The following is a 24,332-nucleotide window of genomic DNA, read 5'->3' on the forward strand; positions in this document are numbered from 1 at the left end:
CTCACTTTATCTCTCACTAGCCCCTTATGCGTGTATATGTTTTCATGTGGTTGTAACCAATTTGCAATGTAACTCTGCAGTCTGCATTCTTCTGCTAAGTCAGTATCACTATGCGGTCCTTCTCTGTCTGTGGAATAGTCTGTCCCATCTTTCCACCATCATTTCACCTTTCTCCTATTATTGGACATTTAGGATTCTGTCAAGTGATATACATAAAAATCTGTAATGAGGGTGCCTGGGTGGCTCAGTGGTTTAAGCCACTGCCTTCGGCTCAGGTCATGATCTCGGGGTTCTGGGATCGAGTCCCACATTGGGCTCTCTGCTCAGCGGGGAGCCTGCTCCCTCCTCTCTCTCTCTGCCTACTTGTGATCTCTCTCTGTGTCAAATAAATAAATAAAATCTTTTTAAAAAAATCTGTAATGAAAACTGTGAAAAAAATGTTTTGGGGTTTTTTGTTTTGTTTTGTTTTTTTGTTTTTTGTATTTTAAATGATTTTAAAACTGGGATTTCCTGTTTGGGAGCAGGACCCTTTCCATGAATTACTTCCCCAAACCGACCTTGCTGTTTCTGTCACCTATGGTGCCTCAGGACTTCAGCTGGAATCCTGCAGCAGTAGCCACTGAATCCTACTTTTCCCCTGAAAGGTTATCCTTAATTATAACCTTTGTGACTGTTGTAAGAATCCCATTGACAGGTGCCTGTTCCGCACGGTTTATAAAATTTTCTAAAAGATGATCTGAGATTCAAGCCAAGCATAGGGAATATAGTCAATGGTATTGTAACAGTGTTTTATGGTGACAGACAGTGGCCACACTTATCGTGATGAGCACGGAGCAATGCGTAGAACTGTTCTAGCAATACGTCACACACCTGAAACGAATATAATGCTGTACGCCAAGTGTCCTTGAATAAAAATAATAAAATAAAATAATGATCTGAGACAACAGTCTATCAAATGCCATATAATTAGATATATAATTAGAAACAACTCACGTCATAGTCATACCCTTGAAATGTGCACATCTTAAAACGATGTTCCAAATCGGGGGGGACAGGGGGAAACATTTTATTTTTTAAATCTAAATTATTATAAACTTCTTGAAAATTGAGTTTTTAATAACATCATGCGGGGGGCTCCTGTAGCTTTCATTAAGTCCAGGAGGAACATATTGAGAGATGCCAAAATATGGGAAATTAAATATAAATAAAGATATTGAAAGCCCAATCTGTTCTCAGGGGGATTCATTAAATGGTATTTTATTAAAAATCACAGCACATTTTGTTTTTTTCTACCAAAGCAGGTTAGTTGGGGCATATTTTGGAAGTAATTAAGTGGTTGTAAAACTTGTAGGGTCATATGTACAAGGATGTACTTTGCAGCACTGCGGAGGCCAAAAAAAAAAAAAAATTCAAAATAGAGCGCAAGGTTGTCACTGGGAACTGGTTGAAGAAGTGTTGTCACATGCACATGTTGGTGTGTAATGCAGCAAATAAAACATAGGCTTCATCTCTGCCCACGTCTTTGGAGAGATTTCCAGGCAGCACTACTAAGTAGGGGAAGCAAGATCTAGAGATTATATAATAAAAACCATAAAGACAAAAATATTATGTGCGTATGTATAACTGTATACGATCATGACAGGAACATGGGTTATCTATGCATAGGAGGGAGGTGGAGAGAGGTAAGAAGGAGCAAGAAGAAAAAAAACTCCATTCTTAAGGACAATGTGGGCAAGTGTTTAAGTGAAGCTATGAATGGGCAGTAAGAGAAGCAAAAAGAAGATATGCCAAACAGTGTGAGCAGCTCAGTTCAAAACTTCCCCAGAGCAACTCCCCACGTTACAGCCCTGAGAGGTCACGACTGTTGGAGACTGACTTCAAATTCCGCTTTCTGGCCTCTTTCTCTAGTTGTAGATAAGATAGTACAGTGGACAGCATGGAGGTCTTCTTTAGGACATGTAAATAAAACTAAAACCTTGCAGGATATAAGTAGACACACTATATGAGTCAAGAGCTCTCTAAAGAACCAGAACTAATTGGATAGAGACTGATTTTAAGGAACTGGAGACTGACACAAGTCCAAACTCTGCAGGGTAAGCCAACAGGCTGGAGGCCAAAGGGAGAGCTGGTGATGTAGCTTCAGTCTGAAAGCTCTCTGGAAATGAGATTGTTTCCTTCTTGGGGGAACCTTGGTCTTTTTCTCTAAAGGCCTTCAACTGATTGTATAAGGCCCACCCGCATCACGGAAGGATAATCTGCTTCACTCAAAGTCTACCTTACTTAGATGTTAATCTCACCAAGAAAATGGTCATAGCACATCCACTCTGGTATTTGACCAAATATCCATATATCATGGGTATCTAGGCAAGCTGACATATAAAATTAACCATCACACAAACCAAACCATAGTCTTTCAAAAATATCAAGCCCATTTTTACTTAAAATTTTAAGATGAACTGGATGAGATGACCACATTTTCTCTCAAGTCACATTAGAAAATATAATCAGAGCACAAATAGAATTCAAGGTTCTTAAGGTCTGGCCTTGACTCTAATTTCCTTCACCCACTTGGTTAAGTGTGTGTGTGTGTGTGTACACACCTGACAGTGTGTCTATCAGCAAATTTCCTGAGCATAAAGGATGGACTTACCTATACTAAAAGCTACCTGCGTGTGCCTTTTTGTGGGGTTAGTCCTATTTCTCTGACTTACTCTCAAAGCCATTCTCTTTCCTCTCCTCATTGACCCGGAAATCCTCTGTGTCCTTCAAGACTCAGCTCAGATACCCTCGCTTCCCGGAAACTGCCCCATAACCACCGCCCTCCCCCTTCTCTCCAAGTCATGCCCCTCAGCCCAAGTCTGATGATGATGAACACCTCCGCGGTGTTCCCCCAGGCCCCACATACCCGCTTCTGTCCTCGCACCTGCCATGCTGTATGTTAATTACCTGCTTGTGCATCTGTTTTACCCCCACTAGACTGCTTTCTTTGATGGCAGGGTGATATTTTATCCCTTATTGCATCCCCATGCCTCAGCAGTATTTATTAGGAGAATTAATAATTAAATTCTGCTTTCTTACGAAGTTTTTCAAAGAATCTTGCCCAGCCTCTCCAGGCTACTATTGCTGAAGGCAGTTAGGGTCAAAGCACTTTAAGGAACCAAGACAACCTCCCTTTTCTTGGAACTGCCTCCAATCCCCGAGGGCAGGCTGCTGGCAGCCATGTTGGGACCGTGTGATGGTATGGGAGGGGACCGGGGAGAGCACCTATCCCTGCGGTGATCAGATTCTCTTGCACTGGCACAGAGAAACCCAGTGAGTTAGTCCCCACCTGTCGCTAAAAGTGAGAAGCCAGGCTCTCTTCCATGAATGGAAGAGATAGAAAATGTGTGTCCCCAGCAATAAAGACCAAAACAGAGGTGAGGGATGGAGGGAAAGAATGTCCAGACCCCTTCCAGCTCCCCGGTTCACTTCCTCCCAAGGTGCCTATGTTCCCACGCTAGATGTCCATGAGACACCCTTAAGCATCTTCTAGCAAAGCCCCACCTTTTCCAGGTCATGCTTACTAACCTGGATGTCTGTTCCTCGCAGCCTAGAGAGTGCCATGGACTTTTCTAGCCCACAAAGAGCATGCGCAGAAGGTGGCAGGTAGCATGACTGAACTAGACAAAGGATCTGCTTCCGCAACCATCCCCACACTTTCTCTCCTGAGCAACTGAACAGGGAAGGGAGAAGAGGGCGTGACTGCCTGGAGCCTCCCTGAGAGCCCAGCTTCGCTCTACAAGCCTGATGTATCGCCCTCCAAACCTCATCACGCTTCGGTTTTTCCCACCTGTGCAACCAAGAAAATGTTTGCTGAACCTTCTCCGCAGAAGTGATATGACGCTTAAGTAATAAATGTTTGCTCAACATGTTGAATTTCTCAAATAAAAAAAAAAAAAAATGGGGGGCGCCTGGGTGGTTCAGTGGGTTAAGCCGCTGCCTTCCGCTGAGGTCATGATCTCAGGGTCCTAGGATCGAGTCCCGCATCGGGCTCTCTGCTCAGCAGGGAGCCTGCTTCCTCCTCTCTCTCTGCCTGCCTCTCTGCCTACTTGTGATCTCTCTCTGTCAAATAAATAAATAAAATCTTTTTAAAAATAAATAAATAAATAAATAAATGAAATTTTTTTTTAAATGGCACATGATACTCAGTATTACTTGGAAATCTATCATCCAGAGAAATATATTTTCTAGTGACACCTTCCCTGAGCACCAGGAAAGCTAAGCTCCATATTTCACCTAAATATTGGGGAAAAAAATCTGGTCCTATCTGTGTGACCCCTTGATCTACAATTTCCTCACTTGAGAAATCAAGATTTGACAGTTGGAATAAGTTCTGAATTGCCCAGCATAATATCAGAGAGGAGGAAAAAAGGAAGTAATACAATTTACCTAGTTTGCACAGCCTTTGTTTTGGACAGAACTGTAGACCTCCTCGTTAGCAAATCCTAGTTTCAGCTTCCCTCCTTCTTCCAGGAAGAGCAGGAAAGAAGTAAAAGTTACCACTTTAAGAGAAGGAAACAGCTTGAGGGTTGTGCAGCCCACAGACAGGATAAGCCTCCAAGAATTCAGTCCCTGCCGTCCTGAGCTTCACTACTAACAAGTTAACCAGGAGAAGGCTTGAAAGGGCTTGCAGTGAGAAAGACCCGTAGAAGCAGAGTTCTCATGAAGCTACTCAGAGTGGTATTCCAGGGCCCCTCAGGTGGGTAAATCCCTGTGTGAACTGGAGGTAGTGGGAGTGATGGAAGGTTCCAGAAGGAGAGCGGAAGCCAGGTGGCAATCAGAAACAATATACATGTGGTTCTGGTCAGCGGCTGAAAGAACTCCCAGAAGAAAGGGTCCTAGAGCTCCTGGACCCAGCAATTCACCGTGATTTCTTTTTTTATCCTTCTAAGAAAACACTTCAGTACTTAACTTTATATTCATGAATCATTTTTCTGAAAGAGGGCACCTAGATTGTATAAACTCAGGACCCACAAATTCTGGACTTGCACTGATGTTAGGACAGTTGTTAACGAAGGTGGAAAGTCCTTCTCCCACTGCCCCTTTCCACCCCACTGTCCCGGCTTCAAACTCCCAGTCCTTGCCAAGGTCAAGCTCAGGCATGCTCCCTCAGCCATACCCCACTGTCCTTTCCAATTCCCTCCTGAAAACCAATCCAGGGGTGCCTGGCTGGCTCCATCAGTGGAGTGAATGACCCCTGATCTCAGGGTTGTGAGTTCCAGCCCCACACTGGATATAGAGATTACCTAAAAATAAAAAATACATACATACATACATATATACATACCAACCATGGGTACCTGGTGACTCAGTCATTGAGTGACTGACTCTTGACTTTGGCCTCAGGGTCCTGAGACTAAGCCTCGCATGGGGCTCCACACCCAGTGGAAGTCTGCTTGAGATTCTCTCTCTCCCTCTTCCTCTCCCTCTTCTAAACAAACAAACAAACAAACAAACAGAAAACAACTACCACATCTTGGCCTGTCCAGTTCTCTCGGGACCAGGCTGCCCTACGCTGCCCCACTCACATCTTTCCAAGGTGACAACTAGTTATCTAACAGACTACAGCTCTACCAAACAGAGGGATCGCAGCCCGAAAATTGGCTGGAATCATGGGTTACACTGAAGATACAGAACCTTAACCCCAATGAATGAACTTCAGTTGAAATCAATTTAAAAACAAAATTTTATCATTTATTTCATAGGACAAAAGTGGCATATTTAACTGAGAAATTTTAGAAAATACAGAGAAACCCAAAGAAGATTATAAATATCACCCTGTTAAAAACAAACAAACAAACAAACAACAGCAAAACAAAAAACCACCAGTGATCCCACCACCCCTTGCTAATCTCCCTGAACATAGTCTTCTGGGCTGTTTGTTTCTAAGCATGTATACATATATACTGTGTATGTTCTACAAACCTGGAATCAGATGTAATAATATTTTGAAACCTAATTTTTTCACTTAACAGTCCACTGTGAACATTTTTCCCTATCATTACATACTTGTTCATGGGGTCATTTTAAATGACCGAATAACACGGCACGCATCAAGGATTGGCTAAATTTCAGGACAAACCAGACGAAATGGGCAAATTCCTAGAAAAATACAAACTTCCAAAACTGACTCTGTTTTTGTTCAGAAACAAAATATCTGAATAAACCTGTAACAAGTAAAGATATTAAATTAGTAATAAACACTTAAAAAAAAAAAAAAGACAACTTCCCACAGAGAAAAGCACAGGCCCAAATTAATTTACTGGTGAACTCCACCAAACGTATAAAGAATTAATGCCCATCCTCCTCAAACTCTTCCAAAAATTCAAGAGGGAACTCTTTCTAATTCATTCTATGAGGCCAGCATGACCTTGATACCAAAGCCAAGGCATCCAAAAAAAAAAAAAAAAGGAAGCTACAGACTAATGCCACTATGACTATAGACGCAAAATCTTTAACACAAATTAGCAAATCCAATCCAAAAGCATTAAAAGGATTATTTCCCATGACCGAGAGGGATTTATCCAAGGAATGCAAGGATGGTGCAACATTAAGAAAATTACTCAATGTAATATCATCACATTAATAAAACAAAGAGGAAAAAACCCAAACAATCATCTCAATTGACACGGAAAGGGCATTTGACAAAATCCAACCTTCTGTATGGTATGAACTCGAACTCTTGAACTCTGGAGCTCTCGGAACACAATTACCCCAAGCAGGCTTCTTTCCCCTCTCCCCTCCCCCACCAGTGCTAGCTGCTAGTATTGACTCCTCCTCCCCACCAAGGTTGGCTGTGAGCAGGAAGGGAGGAAGTTAGGAAGAGACAGAAAAGGTCTTATTTGGTGGGCTCGGTGCTTGCGGCTTTGGGGCTGTCTGGGGCAGCCAGGTATTTAAAGTTGATCCTTCCTTTGATGAGTGTTTCTGCAGTTTCTTCGGGATGACCCCCAACCCATCACGGAGGGTCTCTTACCTGCCATTCTCTCCCTCGGTCGGTCGAGCATCCCCGGTGTGTTTGCTTCTCCAGCAGACCTGTCAGACGGGACCTCTCGTAACTCCGTCTGCAGCCACATGTGCACGTGCCCCAGTCGGTGTATACAAAACCCTCCAATGTCCTTCACTTGTACATACTTCTCCCTCTGGGGCAGACGACTCCCCATACACCTCCAAGTACGCCACCACCTGCACTTCTCCCCTCTCGTGCTGGAGGGCTCCTTACAGCCCACCTACAGCTCTCTCTCTGGAAGCCCTCTCCACCAGGGGTTGCAGTCTGGCGTTTCAGGACACCAGACACGGGCGAGGGCACTAAGAGTCATCCAGCCGGGTTAACCATATCCCCACTGAAAGGCAACATCTGGGACTGGCCCCTCACTGTGAAATGTATCTTGGTGCATCACTTTAAACTTCCAATTTACCAGGCTGTCACCCTCACGTCAAGCTCCAGTCCCCCTTCCTGAATCTCCTACTCCCATTCCGGAGAGAATAATCTCGGGGGCAGGAGTATTTCGAGGGAGTTAAGAAGCAAAGCACCAGGCTGGGAGTTTGGTACTTGGCGGGTCCCTCCCCCACCCTGCACCCAGCACCCTGCACCTGCTCCCAAGAACTCAGGGGAATGCGGGCAGAAGGGTGTCTTTCTCACCTGTGCTCTGGCGTCCCCCAGGCAGTGTCACCAGTTCCCCTTCAATGCTTCTCCACCTGGAGGCTACTTCACCTCGACCACACCTGTTTTCAGTGAAGCCTTTAATTGAATCATTCAACCCCACCCGATCATTAGGAAACCAGGACCAGAGACTAGGGCACTTGCCAGAGCTGCACAGCCCGTGGAACAGGGCACGACAGAGCTCTCCTCTGCGCACTGTCTCATGTCCTCCTGCCACCACCAGATAAACATGCCTATAGCTCCTCAGCAGAGAAAACGGGGACGTCTGCCTTCTGCCTCTGCATACCCTGAAACACTCACACACTTTGGTGGAATGATCTACAGTGAAATCTACAGGTTCTACGAGGGCAGCCATTCATCTATCACACATTTCCAGTCCGGCTGACTTTACAGCGCACGCCTCCGCAGACTGAAGAATGCTTGCTCATTAGAATACAATCTAGTGAAGAATGGACCGTGGGCAAATGAAGGTGATAACACTGTGTGGCACGTGTGGAAGTGACTTTGGACGTCAAGGAAAAAAACTTCCTGAAATCAGATGCACCGGTAGTGAGCTGGTAAACATCTAACAGTTGGAGGGTGAGAGCAGCTGAGGAGATCTGGCTCGTAGCATTGGCTGATTTCTGTGGTATAAATACTGCCACGAGGCCTGATTCCGTGGCCGTCATGACATCTGGGGATGTGCAGCTGGGGACAGACATGCACGGACAGCTCTGCCACTAGGCCTGAGCCAGATCCAGCGCACCCCTGGGTATAGCACAGGTGAAGTTTGTGACTGTTCTCATTCATTTATTCTTTCTTATATGGAGAATACACCAGGCATTGTGCTAAATAAATACTGGGGATCCATCGGAAGGGAAAAGAGACTTGGTCCTCATCCTCTTGCGGTTCAGTCTAGTGGTGAGACAGACATTTAATCACAAAACCATGAAAGCAAATGCCAGATTGTAATTCTGATAAATGTTAAGGAAGGGGAGTTTATGGTGCTAGGAGGTCACGGAACCAGAGGATAGGCAGAGTCAGCTTGCCTGAGGCAGTGATCACTGCACTGAGATCTGGAGGAAGCTTTGGAGCCTCATCATGCAAAGGGAGAAGAAAATTATTCAAGCCAGAGGCCAGAGTATGTGCAAAGGCCCTGTGGTAAGACAAAAGTTGCCTGTCACATGATAATGTATAGACATAATCACTCTTGTCCTTTTCTTTTCCATATTTCCTTACCTGTAAAGGTTTCAAAATCCCATCAGAAGCATCCTGGTTGCTGCAAAAATAATTAGAATTTTTATATCAAGAACACAAAAACAAATATTTAATGCTCTGGTTTTCAACTTCTTAAAATAGGTTTCTGTGTTGAATCCCAGGTCAGAAACCAGAGTTTTGCAAGCCAAAGTTTTTTATTTGCAAAAATTGGGGTTTTACTGGGAGAAACAAGAGTCCCTCTTGAGACTTCAAAAGGAAAGAATGCAGAACTCAAACCTCAGCTGTGGATTGGAGAGAGGAGAGAAAAGATCAATCACACCTTTCCTGGGCACCGAGTGGGGAAGAGGAGATGAACCGGAAGCCATCCTCCATGGAGGATGCTGGTTGGCCCTGGACCAAGGGCAAGGGAGCGTGGAAGCCAAGTCAAGGCTCAGAGACCATCATCGAGCCCTGGACCACATAAACAGTGCCATCACCATTCCCTGGCAAGGAGCCTTCAATGACAGTTTCCTGCAGGTGACCTGTGATCGTATAGAAGTATCTGGACCCCAAAGTTGTGCTGAGTGTCACTGGAGCTGGCTCTTGGTCAAGAAGCCAGGTCATACATAATCTCCAAACATAGGGTAGTGTTTCTGACTCACAAAGGGACCTGGGGTCAGATAGAAGGCAGAACTCTTACCCGCACTGGCATGGGACTGGGAAGTAGTAACACCTGCCCAGTGCACCCACTGGAGAAATGGAACTGTGGAACATGGGACGGAACTCTGGTGCAAAGTAAGGATGGAGGGATAGAGGCCACACTAGTGGGCCTTGTAGACCCTGCAAAGGAAGGTCTTTAGATAAAGCAATGGGCCACTAGAGGATTTTAAGCAGGGGAGAGCCGTGAGTTACCATGTGAAAAGAATCTAGAACTGGTGGCGTTTCCATCATCCTCACACTCTTTCTTCGGTGCTCAACCCATTGTGTCCTGGCCTTCCTGCTAAGTCACGTGAACTCCTTGACCCTCCTGACCCCAGGCTGATCCTGGGTCCTGATTCTCTTCCCACTGGAAGAAAAGATGTCAAAACATATTACTAGGGGAGGGCTGAGGAACTGGGCTCAGTCTACATGTTGGTGAAAATAAAAAATTGAAAGCACACTTCAAGGACAGTGTATCCCCAAAGAAACAACCTACATATCCATTAGGAGGGGATTCGTTCAATAAAGCATGGCACATGGTACCTTCCTATGTGGAATCATGTGCCACAGTTAGAATAAAGTTGTACCATTTATTGACATGAAAAGATTCTCAGAAGATACCAGAAAGAGCAAATAGGAGGTCAGCAAATGATGCATGTGGTGTGACTCATGTCAGTGTGGGTCTGTGTGTAACTAGAGCAAACACACAGAGAGGGTGATTTCAAGCGGATGTCTGTGGCTTTCTTTAGAAGGGACATTATGGGGAACTATCACTTTGGATGGAACCTATTTCTGAATTATTTGGGAATGCATTCTTGCATTTGAAGCCACGAAAAGCAATAAAAAGTTAAGGCCGTTTTGGAAGTTGGAAGACAGACCAGCTCTGCCAGATAGCGGAGAAATTCTTGAGGAAGGTGACCGCGGAGATGGGATCACCAGGATCTCTCTTCCTTCAGACTCTGGACAGAGCTTCCCTCCTCTCTGCCTGTTAGTTCCCTGACAATGTCTGCAAATGTCTGTACAAGGCTGGACACCAGTTTGAGACTTCTGGGAAAAGCTCAGACCTGCATCCAAATCCCGACTCTTCCATTTACTAGAGAATGACTTTAGGAGTCCCTCTTTGAACTTCGTTTTTCCCCAAGTGAAAGGGGGAGCCCCCACCCCAATCACCTATCTCTAAGGTTCAGTGATGCCCACCACCCAGTGGTCTTGCCTGAAAATATGACCTCAGTCAAGCCATTTTTCCACTGTGAGAGAGCTTGAACCTATCACAACGTACTCAAGCTACAATGATTTTTGTGTGCCACTGTGTGTCTGGCTGTAGGAATTCAAAAAAAAAATGTTAATTTTTTTATTCTCCTCTTAAAACAATTTGTGATCTATACAGGACTAGGAGGAGAGAGGAAAGAGTCTTATTTCATCCACTTAAAATTAAAAGCGTTTCTTTTCAGTCTTTTTTTTTAATCTCACAAAAATGTGATCTCTTCTATTATATAAGCCCTTGTCAAAAAGAAACACTAATTATACCAAACACTAAAAACGGCTTTTAAAATTCTGGTTTTAACCAATTAACTGAAAATAATTGTATTTCAAAGAATTCCTGCCTGTCACAAAAACTAAGCTCAGTTAACCTCATTCATTCTTTATTCACTGAGTATTTTGAGTACCTGCTCTACCTTGGTTTTAGAGATGATTATTTTTAAAACATACAGGGATTTGGAAAATCTTGACCCTCATGGAGCTTACCTTCCAACAGGGATGGGAGTTGAGAAAAATGGATAAACAAGTAATGCAGTAAAAGATAACAGCAAGTATCAGGAGATAAGAATTCTAATTTTAGAGTTTTGTTTTTTGTTTTTTAATTTATTTATTTGACAGACAGAGATCACAAGTAGGCAGAGAGGCAGGCAGAGAGAGAGAGAGGAGGAAGCAGGCTCCCTGCTGAGCAGAGAGCCCAATGTGGGGCTCGATCCCAGGACACTGGGATCATGACCCGAGCCAAAGGCAGAGGCTTTAACCCACTGAGCCACCCAGGCACCCCAAGAGTTCTAATTTTAAAGACAGCGGTCAAGTAACCAAAATCTGGTCAAGTGACCAAAAATCTGCAAAGGTTCAGGAGCAAGATGTGTGGGATGGCAAGTGCAAAGGCCCTGAGGTGGGAGTGAGATTGGCATATTAAAGAAACAGCCAAGAAGCAAGCCAATGCACACAGAGCAGAGGCGCAGAGAAGGGGGTTGGAGAGCCAAGTCAGAGAGCCAAGTCCCAAGAGGGAGCATCTCCTACACAGTCTAGAGCAGCAGGGAGGCCCGGGGCAGTTCCAGAGTGCTTTCCCCTGGACCTCCCCTACCAAGAAAGATGGCTGGCAGCCAGCCCCCAGCGCCCTCTCCTGGGGTGACAGAAAGAGGGGTGATCGTATTTATGGTAATCACAGATGGAAGTTGGAGCTGGGCTTGGTCATCGGGAATGGTCAGAATAAAGACACATTCCCTGGTCTTGGAGGCATCTCTCAAGCCTCACAGTGTGCTCTAGAGGGATCCCCTATCTAAGGACCTACATTAGAGGTATCCCCAGGGACCTATTCTGTCACTGTGGATGCAAGTGACAATGGAGAAGTCTTTCATGGCGGCCAACGATGCAGGACAAAGTGTGGATTTGGTCCTCCCCATATGATGTTAACTACCCAAACCATCAGCACATCACCTTTTCTATGTATTCTAAGAAGAATAAAGATACCATAAGATTCTCTTATTTTTAAAAAAAAAAAAAAAAAGGCAGAGGGGTTTGGGGAGAGATAGCAGATGGGGTCAGAGAGCAGCAGGTCCTAGCCGTGCAGAGCTGCAGAGGCCACTGCCTGGACTTTGGCTGTCACTCCACGTGAGACAGGAGCCATGGAGGACTCTAAATGGGAATGATGAGGTCTGGATTAGGTCCTAACTAGCCCCCCTTCCGGCCTCTATGCTAGGAAGCAAGCGTGGAAAGAGGCTCACGCAGGACCACGCCCGACAGACAGTGCAGGGAGATCAGCAGGCTGGGGGGCCAGGGGGGTCCCTGGAGAATGGTGGTCACATCTGGGTATGTTTGAAGGTAGAGACCAGGGGATTGACTCAAGCACTGGATGTGAGGTGAGAGAAAGCCAGAGGCAGCCGAGGCTCCACGGGAATGGGCCTGAGCACTCGAAAGCCTTCACTCAGATGAGAAAGAGGGGGCTTCAGGGGCCAGATCCAGAGTTCACTTGGGACATTCTACATTTGAGATGCCAACCTTGTCGAATCTTCCTAAGGCAGAAGCTGGGCCCTAAGGCAGAGTCTAGGAGAGAGGCCTGAGTGGGAGGCAAGACTTGGGAGTGGTCCCTGTGCCCAGGGCATTTGAAACCTTCTTGGATGCAACCACCAAGCAAGTGGAGAAGAAAGAGGAGCTCCAAGCCTGAGCCCTGGACCCCCATGGCGTTTAGAGGCTGGGAGATGCTGAGGACCAGAGAGGGAGACTGAGAATGGGAGGCCTGTGGGAGACGGGGAGACCATGGTGTCCTGTTAGGCAAGGGGAGGAACACTTCTGGAGAAGGGAGAGATCGGCTGCGCCAACACCCCCTAAAGGGTCAAGTATGACAAGAGTGAGGTCTGGCCTTGGGCTGTGGCAGTGGGGAGGTCACTGATGACCTTGGTGAGAGTCATGCCCATGGGGGCAAAAACCTGATTAGAGAGAGTTCGAGAGCTCAGGGGAGAAGAGGAAGTGGAGACAACATCTTACTCTTTAAGGAGCTCTGCGGTAATGGGGAGCTGAGAAGGGACACATTTCCACACATGCTGGCCACTGGGAATGATGAAGCGGGAACATGGGATGGATGCCAGAGGGAGGGGAGATAAGCTAAGGAACCAGAAGTGTTTGCATGGGTTGCCAGAGGCTGCCTCCACAGAATGGGGGGCGGGAGGGGGGAGGCGGAGAGCAGAGGCCAGGACCACAGATGCTGGAAGGTGCCCATGGTGGCAAGGGATGTCTGCAGAAGTTTCTTCTGGTGGTTTGTATTCTCTGATAGTGGATTCACCTACTAGGGCTAGGGCTCAAGGGCAGAGAAGTCACAGCCTGGGGAGGAATCTCATTAACTGAACATGGGGACAGTAGGCTTAGTACACAGTCCGCATTTGCAATTTCCAATTTGCAAAAAGAAGGCAGAGTTGGACACTCTAAGTCGGAGTGAAAAGTGGTGTGTGATTTTGGGTCAGTCAGACAATAGGGGCCATAAGGATGATTCTTGTGGGTGGAGATAGGATCTGAGCTGATTTATGGAGTACACAGAGTTCAGATATGTATTAAGAAATCAATAATCATGCCAAGCGCTTTACATTAACTAGGTCATTTAATCCCAACAAAACCCATTAAGAAGTAGCTATTTTTATCATTATCACCAAGCTCAGAATCATTAGCCGTAGGTCACATAGACTGAAGGGGAAAGCTGGGATTCAACCTTCCGTCTGTCTGGCTCCAGAGTTCCCGTTCTGGAGCGAGCCTCCAGCCTGTAAGTGGGGAAATGCCTATGGGGTGGTGATGGAATCTTCAGCAGAACTTCCTGGTAGGGTGAGCTCCAGGTAGACAAAGCTGAGACACTTACCAAGGCTAAGCAGAAGGAATTGAGGGATACTCTCTTCTTAAAAACACTGGACCTTCCTGAAAACATTTATAATTCTGGGAGGGAACAGGTCAAGATGGGAAGTCACGGAGCCCCATCCTGAGTTTTCCCCAAGCTAAGCGCATCTATATTTAGAAACACAAAAGGTAAGGGTTGGCATAGGAAAATCCAAAGGAAGAAACGTGTCCAGGAGCTTTTAGAGGAACACTCACTACTCCCTGAACTTTGTTTAATATCCAGCTTATTGATCTTCTAATTCTGCAAAGCACTTAGCATCTTTTAATACATTGAAACCATTGGCATTCCTCTCAATCACACATGACTTGCACAAAACACAAATCACAACGGATGGATTTATCAAAATGAGGTTTCCACAAACAAGAAAAAACTAATTACTGACTCATTTAATCTTTCTTCTAAGTGTTTAAGGTGGTAGCTCTCCTATCAGATTTTCTGAACAATCTGAAACACCCCCAAATTATCATGTGCGTGCACAATCTGATTTTTACTGGTATATTGAAACACATTTTAAAAATACTAATACCACTGATTTAAATTTTAATAATGTGCCCCTTTCCTGCGGTCACAGCCTATGACTGTAATAATTTTGCAGGATATAATATCTTTACCTGCTTTGTCCAATATAGTTGCCAGTAACCATATGGCTGTTAACTTTAATTTAATTTTAATTTAATTTAATTTAAAATTCAGTTCTCATTAGCCACATGTCAGGTGCTCAGTAGCTACATGGAGCTGGTGGCTAGTACGTGGGGAGCATTGATACAGAATATTTCCACCACTTTAGATGTTTCTTTTGGATACAACTGGTCTATACTTTCTTTGGGTTGTAGTCCTCTTTTATTGGACTCAAAGAAATGAATACTGCCTCAGAGAAGCTAAATTTGCAATAGTTTGGGGTGTGCAAATCAACCTGTATTAGCTCTTGGTTGAAACATGGAACCTGGCTGCATGGTCCAAATCTAGGGTCCCTAGTCATTGGCCTGGGCTTCTTTCAGAATAAAATTTCACTCCCTACATCAATGGGAATTGATTTCAAGAAAAATTCAGACTCCTGACATTTCCTCTCTTTCCCAGATATGATACACTCCTTAAGTTTCACAAGTTCAGAGTTACCTAATTAAATGATTATCATTGTGATCTAATGAACTACTCTGTTGGGATTATTGATATATTTAAGTGGGCCTTGTCAGATTCCCCTTATAATTAGCAAGAACACCTAAATAAGAGCATCTGTCTGTATAATCATTTCTCCTCCTGGGGAAACTTGGCCAATTTACCAGCCTGAAGATCTTGTAGGTTCTACTGGAAATGACCACTAATGTGGAAAAATTGCTGAGCCCTTATCAACTTGGTTCTTTTGATTGGCCCCATGATTTCAAACATTCCTTCTTGATCTTGGTTCCCTTCTGACTTTTTTTCCAGGATTCTTGGTTCATTTGCATGTTTGTGTTCATTCTTTCTTACTTACATTGATGAAAACACTAAATGTACTTGCTTAATAACCCAACATGTAGTTAAAAAGCACCCAAAACTCTAAACATTAAGATTCTCATGCTCCTGTAAAGAAATGAAAATAAAGTGTATTTGATTACACCCATCCTTTCTTTTGTACTATGACTACTTTCTTGTACATTTTATATTAACTTTCATCTTTTGAGTGTCGTGAAGAACTTGTGGACTTCCATGTATGGAATTTTTTCCCAACAAATTCAGTCATAGCGATTTCTATTCTTTATGCTCAGATTGTCACAAATTCTTGAGAAAGAGCCTCTTTAAGTCCTTTAGACCTAAATGTATCAGAAATTATCTTTGCTTCTGGAATCTTCCAGAATCATTCTGATCTTTCCCACTTCTTCAAGCAGAGAATGATGCTCATTTACCAAAATCTGGATGCTAGGTTGAGATTTCTCTTGGTTGTCTGTTGGTTTTCTTGAGGTATAATAGACATATAACAGCATGTCAGCTTCAGGTGTGCAATATAAGGACTGGATATTTGTATATATGGTGAGATGATCACAATAAATCTAGTTCATACCTGTCACCACACATAGCTACCATTTTCTTTTTTGTGATGAGAATTTTTAAAAATCTACTCCCTTAGCAGGTTTCAAATATGCAAAATCGTATTTCATGGCCCTGTGCTTCTGCTACTGTTGGGTCACTTTTAGTAAGAGAGCTTGAGAGATATTTCATTAAGGTCATAAATTCAGATTGATTTTTTTTTAACATTCATTCACTGTGCACCCCTCTCCTAATGACAGTGTGTTTCATTCACCATTAAGACTTACTAACATAACTGAATGAAATAAATTTGAATGGCCTCTTGGGTCACTGTTTCCATAAAGGCTACTGGATGTAATTTTTAGAAGAATAAAATTCTTTCATCCAACACTTCTGTTTTCATTATAGCAGGATAGGTTATTTGCACTGTGCTCTGGCTACAAACAACCAAAAGTAATAAGTAAAAGTTTTCTAAAAACTTCCTTAAAGGACTATAGAGCCAGCGAGAAGACTAAGGAATTATCAGGCCAAAATGAGAGTGAATGCAGGCACCCAGGGAAGTAACTAAGTTTCCCAGACTATTTCAAATCCATGCAAACTTGAACTTTGGTTATGACAGCTTTGAGGGCAAGAGGTCAGAAACCAAAGCACACCTGAGGAAGGGTGTCTGATCAGAGATCCTTTACATACCTGGCAGGACTCTCAAAGGACTACATCCTCAAGGTAAGGCTGAACCAAAGGAAACTTCCCATGAGGATGTAAATAGACATTTTTCCAAAGAAGACCTACAGATGCCCAACAGACACATGAAAAGATGTTCACCATCACTCATCATCAGGGAAATGCAAATCAAAACTATGATGAGATACCACCTCACACCTGTCAGAATGGCTAAAATCAAAAACAAAGAAACAAGTGTTGGTGAGGGTGTGGAGAAAAAGGAATGCTCATGCACTAGTGGTTGGAATGTAAATTGGTGCCACCAGTATGGAAAACGTATGGACGTTCCTCAAAAAATTAAAAATAGAATGACCATAGGATTCAGTAATTCTACTATTGGGTATCTGCTCGAAGAAAATAAAAACACTAACTCAAAAAAGTATATGCACCCCTATGTTTATTACAGCATTATACAGCCAATATAGGGAAGTAACCTGTATCCATCCATAGATGAATGGATAAAGATGTGGTATAGAATGGAATACTACTCAGCCATTAAAAAAAGAATGAGATATTGTCATTTGCCACAGTATGGAGGGACCTAGAAGGTAGAATGCTAAGTAAAATAGACAGAGAAAGAAAAATACCAAATGATTTCACCCATATGTAGAATTTAAGAAACAAAATGAATGGGCGCCTGGGTGGCTCAGTGGGTTAAGCCTCTACCTTCAGCTCAGGTCATGATCTCAGGGTCCTGGGATCGAGTCCCGCATAGGGCTCTCTGCTCAGCAGGGAGTCTGCCCCACCCCCGACTCTGCTTGCCCCTCTGCCTACTTGTGGTCTCTCTCTCTATGTCAAATAAATAAATAAAATCTTTTAAAAAGAAAATGAACAACAATATAAAAAGACAATAAAACAGATTCTTAAACACAGAGAACAGAATGCCTGGGTGGCTCAGTGGGTTAAGCCTCTGCCTTTGGCTCAGATCATGATCTCAAGGTCCTGGGATCAAGTCCCACATCGGGCTCTCTGCTCCGCAGGGAGTGTGCCTCCATCTCTCTCTCTCTCTGCCTTCCTCTCTGCCTATTTGTGATCTCACTCTCTCTGTCAAATAAATAAATTTTTAAAAAACACTTTAAAAAAAAATACAGAGAACAAAATGATGGTTACCAGAGGAGACGTAGGAGGATGGGTGAATTAGATGAAGGGGATTAAGAGTACACTTATTCTAATAATACATTATATGTTTATTAAAAAATTTTTTTTAAAAGAGTACACTTATCATGGGGCACCTGGGTGGATCAGTTGATCAAACATTCAACTCATGGTTTCAGCTCAGGTCATGATCTCAGGGTCCTGAGATTGAGGCCCACATTGGGCTCCATGCTCAGTGCAGAGTCTACTGGGGACTCTCTCCTTCCCCCTCTGCTCCTCCTCCCGCTCATGATGTTTCTCTTTAAAATGAATAAATAAAATCTTTTTTTAAAAAAAGTACATGTATCATGATGAGCACTGAGTAATGTACAGAACTGTTGAATCACTATATTGTACAACTAAAGCTAATATAACACTGTACATTAACTATACTAGGGTTAAAAAAAAAAGAAAGTAAACTGCCCTCATGTACTTGAAGACCTTATTCACATCACCTAAGTGGTCTAATAAAAAAAAAGCTATAAATTTAATTAAAGTAGTTTCAAACTGATAATGCCCCTACACACTTGAAAGAAACACAAAACTCTGTGGAGAAAGATATCCTAGGCCACACATTTGCAAACTATAGCCTTTAGGCCAATCTGCCAATCTGGGCTGCAGCTTGTTTTTGTAAGACTCACAAACTAAAATAGTTTTCATATATTCAACAGTTGTTACATGGAGGAGGAGGAGGAGGAGAAAGAGAAAGAAAAGAAGTGACAGAGACAGTATACTATCTCCTGCAAAGCCTAAAGTATTTATACAGTTCTTTAGGGAAGCAGTTTGCCAATCTTTGCCCATGCCTTAGGACATTGAGCAGCACATAATGGTAGAAAAACAAGAGCATAAACAAAAATCAGTGAGTCTAACCAGCAGATACAACAGAACAAAACCCACAATACTTCTGGAACTGAAATGATCAGAAAACTCTATGAACTTTGGCCTCATTCTATTGCTGAAGCAAATGCATTGCTAACTCAGAATGGAGGAAGGGGAAATCCTTTCCCTCTTGGGAGGGCTGCAGACTCATATCACAAAGGGCGTGGAGGCAGGAAGAGTGGGATGGGTCCATTGTCTTTTTTTCTTTTTTACTGTGTTAAAACACACTTAATATATGGGACGCCTGGCTGGCTCAGTCTGTTAAGTGTCTGCCTTCAGCTCAGGTCATGATCCCAAGGTCCTGGGATCGAGCCTGATTGGGTTGGGAGGGGAGACTGCTCAGCAGGGAGTCTGCTTCTCTCCCCCACCTCTCTTTCTTTCAAATAAATAAAATCTTTTAAAAATAGACACCTAACATAAAATTTACCATCTTAACCATTATTAAGAGTACAGCTCAGGGATATTAATTATATTACTATTTTTGTGCAACCATCACTACCATCCAGAACTCACTTCATCTCGTAAAGTGGAAACTCTACACCTATTAAACGACACCTCTCCATTCTTCCCTCCCACTGCCCCGGCCAAACACCCTTCTCCTTTCTGTCTGTGTCATTTAGGTGACTCTATGTACCTCATGCAAGTGGAATCATATGGTATTTGTCTTTTTGTCACTGCCTTATTTCAAGTAGCAAAATGTCTTCAAGGTTCATCCATGTTATAGCATGTTAGAGTTTCCTCCCTTTTTAAGGTTGAATAATATTCCACTTTGCGTGTCTATCCCATTTTTTGTATTCGTTCACCTGCCAATGGACAGTTGGATTGCTTCCAATTTTAGCTATTGAGAGTAAAGCCGCTAGAACATGGGTGTAGAAATATTTCTTTGATACCCTGCTTTCCATTATTTGGGGTATATGCCCAGAAATGGAATGGCTGGGTAATACAGTGATTCTATTTTTAATTTTTTGAGGAACTTCCATACGGTTTTCCACAGTAACCACAGTCACCACTGTACATTCAGAACTGGACCCAGCTTTGCAATCAATCTACCAGAGGCTGATTTATTTGGTCAATGTCTGTCTCCCTGAGGAGACCATGAAGCACGGCAAGAATTGTGTTTTGTTTGCTCCCTATTTTATCCTCAATATCTAACATGAAAACTTCACATACAATAGTTACTCAAAACCTATTTTATTCTATTTTTTTAAGATTGATTTTTATTTGGAGGGGAGGGGCAGAGGAAGAGGGAGGGAGAGAGTCTTAAGCAGACTCCACATTGAGAGTGGAGCCCAGTGACTCTAAGATCAAGACCTGAGCTGAAACCAAGAGTCAGATGCCTAACCACCCACCCAGGTGCCCCCTCAAAAACCATTTTAGATTTGTTTCTGATCATTTTTATATCTGAACTTCTGTATTGCTCTTGTCTTTCTTTCTGATGGATGTCGGCCAAATTACCATGTTTACTCCACGATATGCCTGGTTTACTTTGATTGAATGTTGGATGCCATATTTGAAAAATTGTCTGGGGTGCCCAGAGTCCTGGGATCGAGTCCCGCATCGGGCTCCCAGCTCTGGCGGGAGTCAGGTTCTCCCTCTGAGCTTCTCCCCTCTCATGCTCTCTCTCGCTGTCTCTCTCTCAAATAAATAAATATAATCTTAAAAAAAAAAAATACCATCTGTATGCACAACTTGAGGCTTCAGAGGATGACCCCCTCCCACCAGAGAAGATTTATGTTGGTTGTTGCCGTTGCTCAGGGCGTGGAGGCGAAGGGCGGGCACTAGCAATCCAGAACCATCTCAATCCAGTTGCAGGAAGTGAGATTTCTCTGGGGCACCCACGTGGTCGGGAGCTGGGCTGCAGCCTGGACAAGAGCTGGCCGAGCTCTCAATACAACAGACCTTTTTCTGGTTTGTCCAGCATTTCTCACCGTCTTTAGCAAGAAGATTGCCTCTCTATGACTAGAGGTAGAAATTCTCCCTCGGTAAGTGTTCGCTGAGACACTCCATCAATCAGATGATCTCTGTCCTCGGCTTTTTTGTAATATTTAATATTAGGGGAGGAATGAAAACATCGCCGTTTTCAGAGATGCCTATGGCTGTTTTTACATTCTAGGGGAGGCCGCAAAATCCGTCTTTGGGAGAGATCCGCTTTCTTGTTTGGGAAATGCTTTAATGTGCCTCTTGGGTATGCAGAGGTGAGGCTAAGGAATTAGTCTGGAAGGAGATGTCAAAACAGCGAAGAGACACCTGTGTTGCCAGAAAATGCTGCGTGTTCCTGAGGTGCTGAAGTTAGAATGATGCCAACTGTATTTTTGCTTTCTTGGGTGGGAGGAAGTGGGGATTTGGGGCCCAAGACTTGGGGTGGGGGAGAGAGGATCTGGGTTTAGCAGATTCTGCAGTGGGAAGAGCTTCAGACCCCCTGAGAGGACACAGCTTATCCTGGGTTCTGATTCCTCCATGTGACACGCAGGTCTCTGCTCCTTTGTTACTAGCTAAAGGGAGCTAACGGGCCACACTGGGACAGTCTGGGGCAGGGTGGGGAGGGCAGCATGTCAATGGCAGAACGGAATCCCCACATGGCCACAGCCCAGAGAAGCAGCTCAGAGCAGGCAGTTGAAAATGGCTCCCGAGCTTTAAGCCTCAGCCTCGGACACCTCCTGTCCCCTCTCTGTATCCAGTTATTCCCCTAAGCCTGGACATTTTACTCCTCAAAAAGCTCTTGCCCTTCAGGTGTCACTGGTCTGACCCTGCCCAGCTGCCTCAAGCCAGTCTGCAGGCTCCTCGGCTCTTGGTCACCATCCCAGACTCCAAGGTGACTGGTCCCCAGCAGAGCTCCGGTTGTAAGCTCTCCCACGCTGACGCCTTCTCTGCTACAGAGCAAAGTCTCAGCTCTGGCAGACGGCAGACAACGCTCGCCACCATCCAGCCCTGACGTACGTGCCGATCTCACCTCCACGGCTTCCCTCTGCCCCCGTGTCACGGGCTCCGGGCCCGTGGTGACAGAGCATGGTGGAGAAGAGCACAGACTCCAGAGCCAGCCTGCCAGGGTCTGAGTCCCAAGTCCGACACTAATAAACTCTGTGATCACGGGCACGTGGCTCAGTCCCATCTGGGCGTGAGGACTGAGGGGCCAATATCCCTGAAAACTAAGGTGCCTGGTGTTGACGCTCCATAAATGTCGGCTAGTATTTTCATCATTACTCTTATTCCTGAACATTCCCACTCACTACTTCCTCATGCTTTTCCCTCCCGCCGTCTTCTGTCTACCCCCAATGCCCTTCCTATCTCATGTTCCTGGCAAATTCCTTTTCATCTGTCAAAGTTTCTGTCACCTCTTCTGTTACCTCCTCCAACCTCTGATCCTTCATGCCCCCATCCGTTCTCCCAAGAGCCCTTGGTTTTCACTTCCCATTTGGGGTCACAGATCTCTGTTTACATTTCTGTCTCCCTCCAAGTTATGGGCTACAAGCATGTGGGCCCCCATCTTATCTCTGTCTCCTCAGTCCTTGGCACATTGTAGATATGCCATAAACATTTCCTCAATGAATCTCCATCTCCCATCCTAGACCATAGGGTCCCCAAATGGGACCACATGTCAACCATCTTTGTGGTGAACGCAACGTGTTGAATTTTCTCCACGCTCCACAGCCGGCACTCTTCAGCCAACTATAAGAGTCCATGCTCTCTAGCCAGTCTCTGAATAATTCTTATCTCAGACATTGATTGGTTCTTGCCTGGCGAATGCTGGAATAGGTCAGCACTTGACCTGTTGCCCACTCTTGCTATGAGCCAACCCTCACGCTCTTTTGTTAACAGCTTATAGCTATGGGCAGAGAATTTAGAGTGTTTGAAGGATTGACACAAGAAAAAAATGGGCAGCTTTTTTTGTGACCCCAGTTCCCATAGAATGCCAATATGCTTGTGATTTATTTAAAAAGATTCTGGGTTAGCAAGAGTCTGGAGAACTTGAGGGGGGCGGGCATGGAAACAGAGCCAAAAGGTCTTTGGCAACAAAATGTTTCATTGCAAAGGAAAACATTCACTTAAATTAAAGAGAAAACAAAACAGCATGCCAACTTTATGACCTTGAATATCTATTTCATTGTATGTTGGAGTTAAAATACTAGGCATGATCTCAAAAGGATGGTCAAGAAATATCTAATTCTAATATATTCTTGGTCCTTTTGAAGCTGAGGGAAGAGATACATTCAGCAGACGTTGGAAATAATGATCTTGACCTGCCAAATGGCTGGACCATCACACTAAGTCAGCCCCCGGTAGTGAGCTTGTGGAAGGCACACTGGCCCACTCATCTCCAGAACATGGCCTACTGCTGGTGACCAGAGTCGATCTGCTTCTTCTCACCAAAGATTCAGACAACTAATCACTCTGCCTGTTCTTAAAACTGATAGCTCAATGTTTCAAATGTCTCTTACTTGCACAGGAACTGGATAGGAGAGAACTAGGGTATTTTGAAAAGTCATTGAAAACGCCATTAGAGGGATGCTTGGGTGGCTCAGTCAGTTGGGCATCTGCCTTCAGCTCATCATGATCCCAGGGTCCTGAGATCAAGTCCCACTTTGGGCTCCTTGCTCAGTGGGGAGTCTGCCTACTGCTCCTCCTGCTCGTGCTCTCTCTCTCTCTCTCTCTCTGACAAATAAATAAATAAATAATCTTTTGAAGAAAAATTCATTAGAGAGAAACAGGCACGAAGCGTGAGGAGAACTCACAGGAGCTGAGGGAACATAGTGCTTGTCTCGTGCCTTCCAGCGACACCCTTGTCTCAGCACCAGCCCCACAGTGGGCTTTCAGGAAAACGAATCACAAGACCCAAGAACTTGACCCAGAACATCAATGTACTTGTCTCCTGAGGGGACTATTTCCCATCACTGGCCTGGCTTCTCCAAGGTTCTGGAATGAAGGCCTCATGGCACAGAAGGCGACTCACAGAAAGGTGGCCTCAGTCTGATTGGGCAAGTACACATCACACTTGAGCAGCACAATGTTGGAGGCTCAGGCTAAGCCCCGCCATCTTTCTTTGTCTACGAATCAGGCCTCCACTCCCTCTGTCTTTGAGTGTTTTCCATCTGTGTACACGAAGAACAAGGATCTCCGGGAAAGAAAGCTGGGTGCCGAGGGGAGGGGTGGGGAGGGTACATTTCCACTGTAGCCTTTTCCTTTTTTACCTTGAATTTTATGCCATATGACTATATAACATATTCAAAGAACAAATAAAATTATAAAAAGGATATTCATACCCTTGGTCTTATGAGTAGTTCATTCTAAGCAAGGTACATGCCCCAAGCCAGACAATGTCCTGATTTGTGCCAGAGCCGAGGAGAGACACATGCCAGCACTTGGGGTCATGCAAGCTTGGTG

This window comes from Mustela lutreola, chromosome 10 (genome assembly GCF_030435805.1).
Source record: "Mustela lutreola isolate mMusLut2 chromosome 10, mMusLut2.pri, whole genome shotgun sequence".
In the NCBI taxonomy this organism is placed as follows: domain Eukaryota; kingdom Metazoa; phylum Chordata; class Mammalia; order Carnivora; family Mustelidae; genus Mustela; species Mustela lutreola.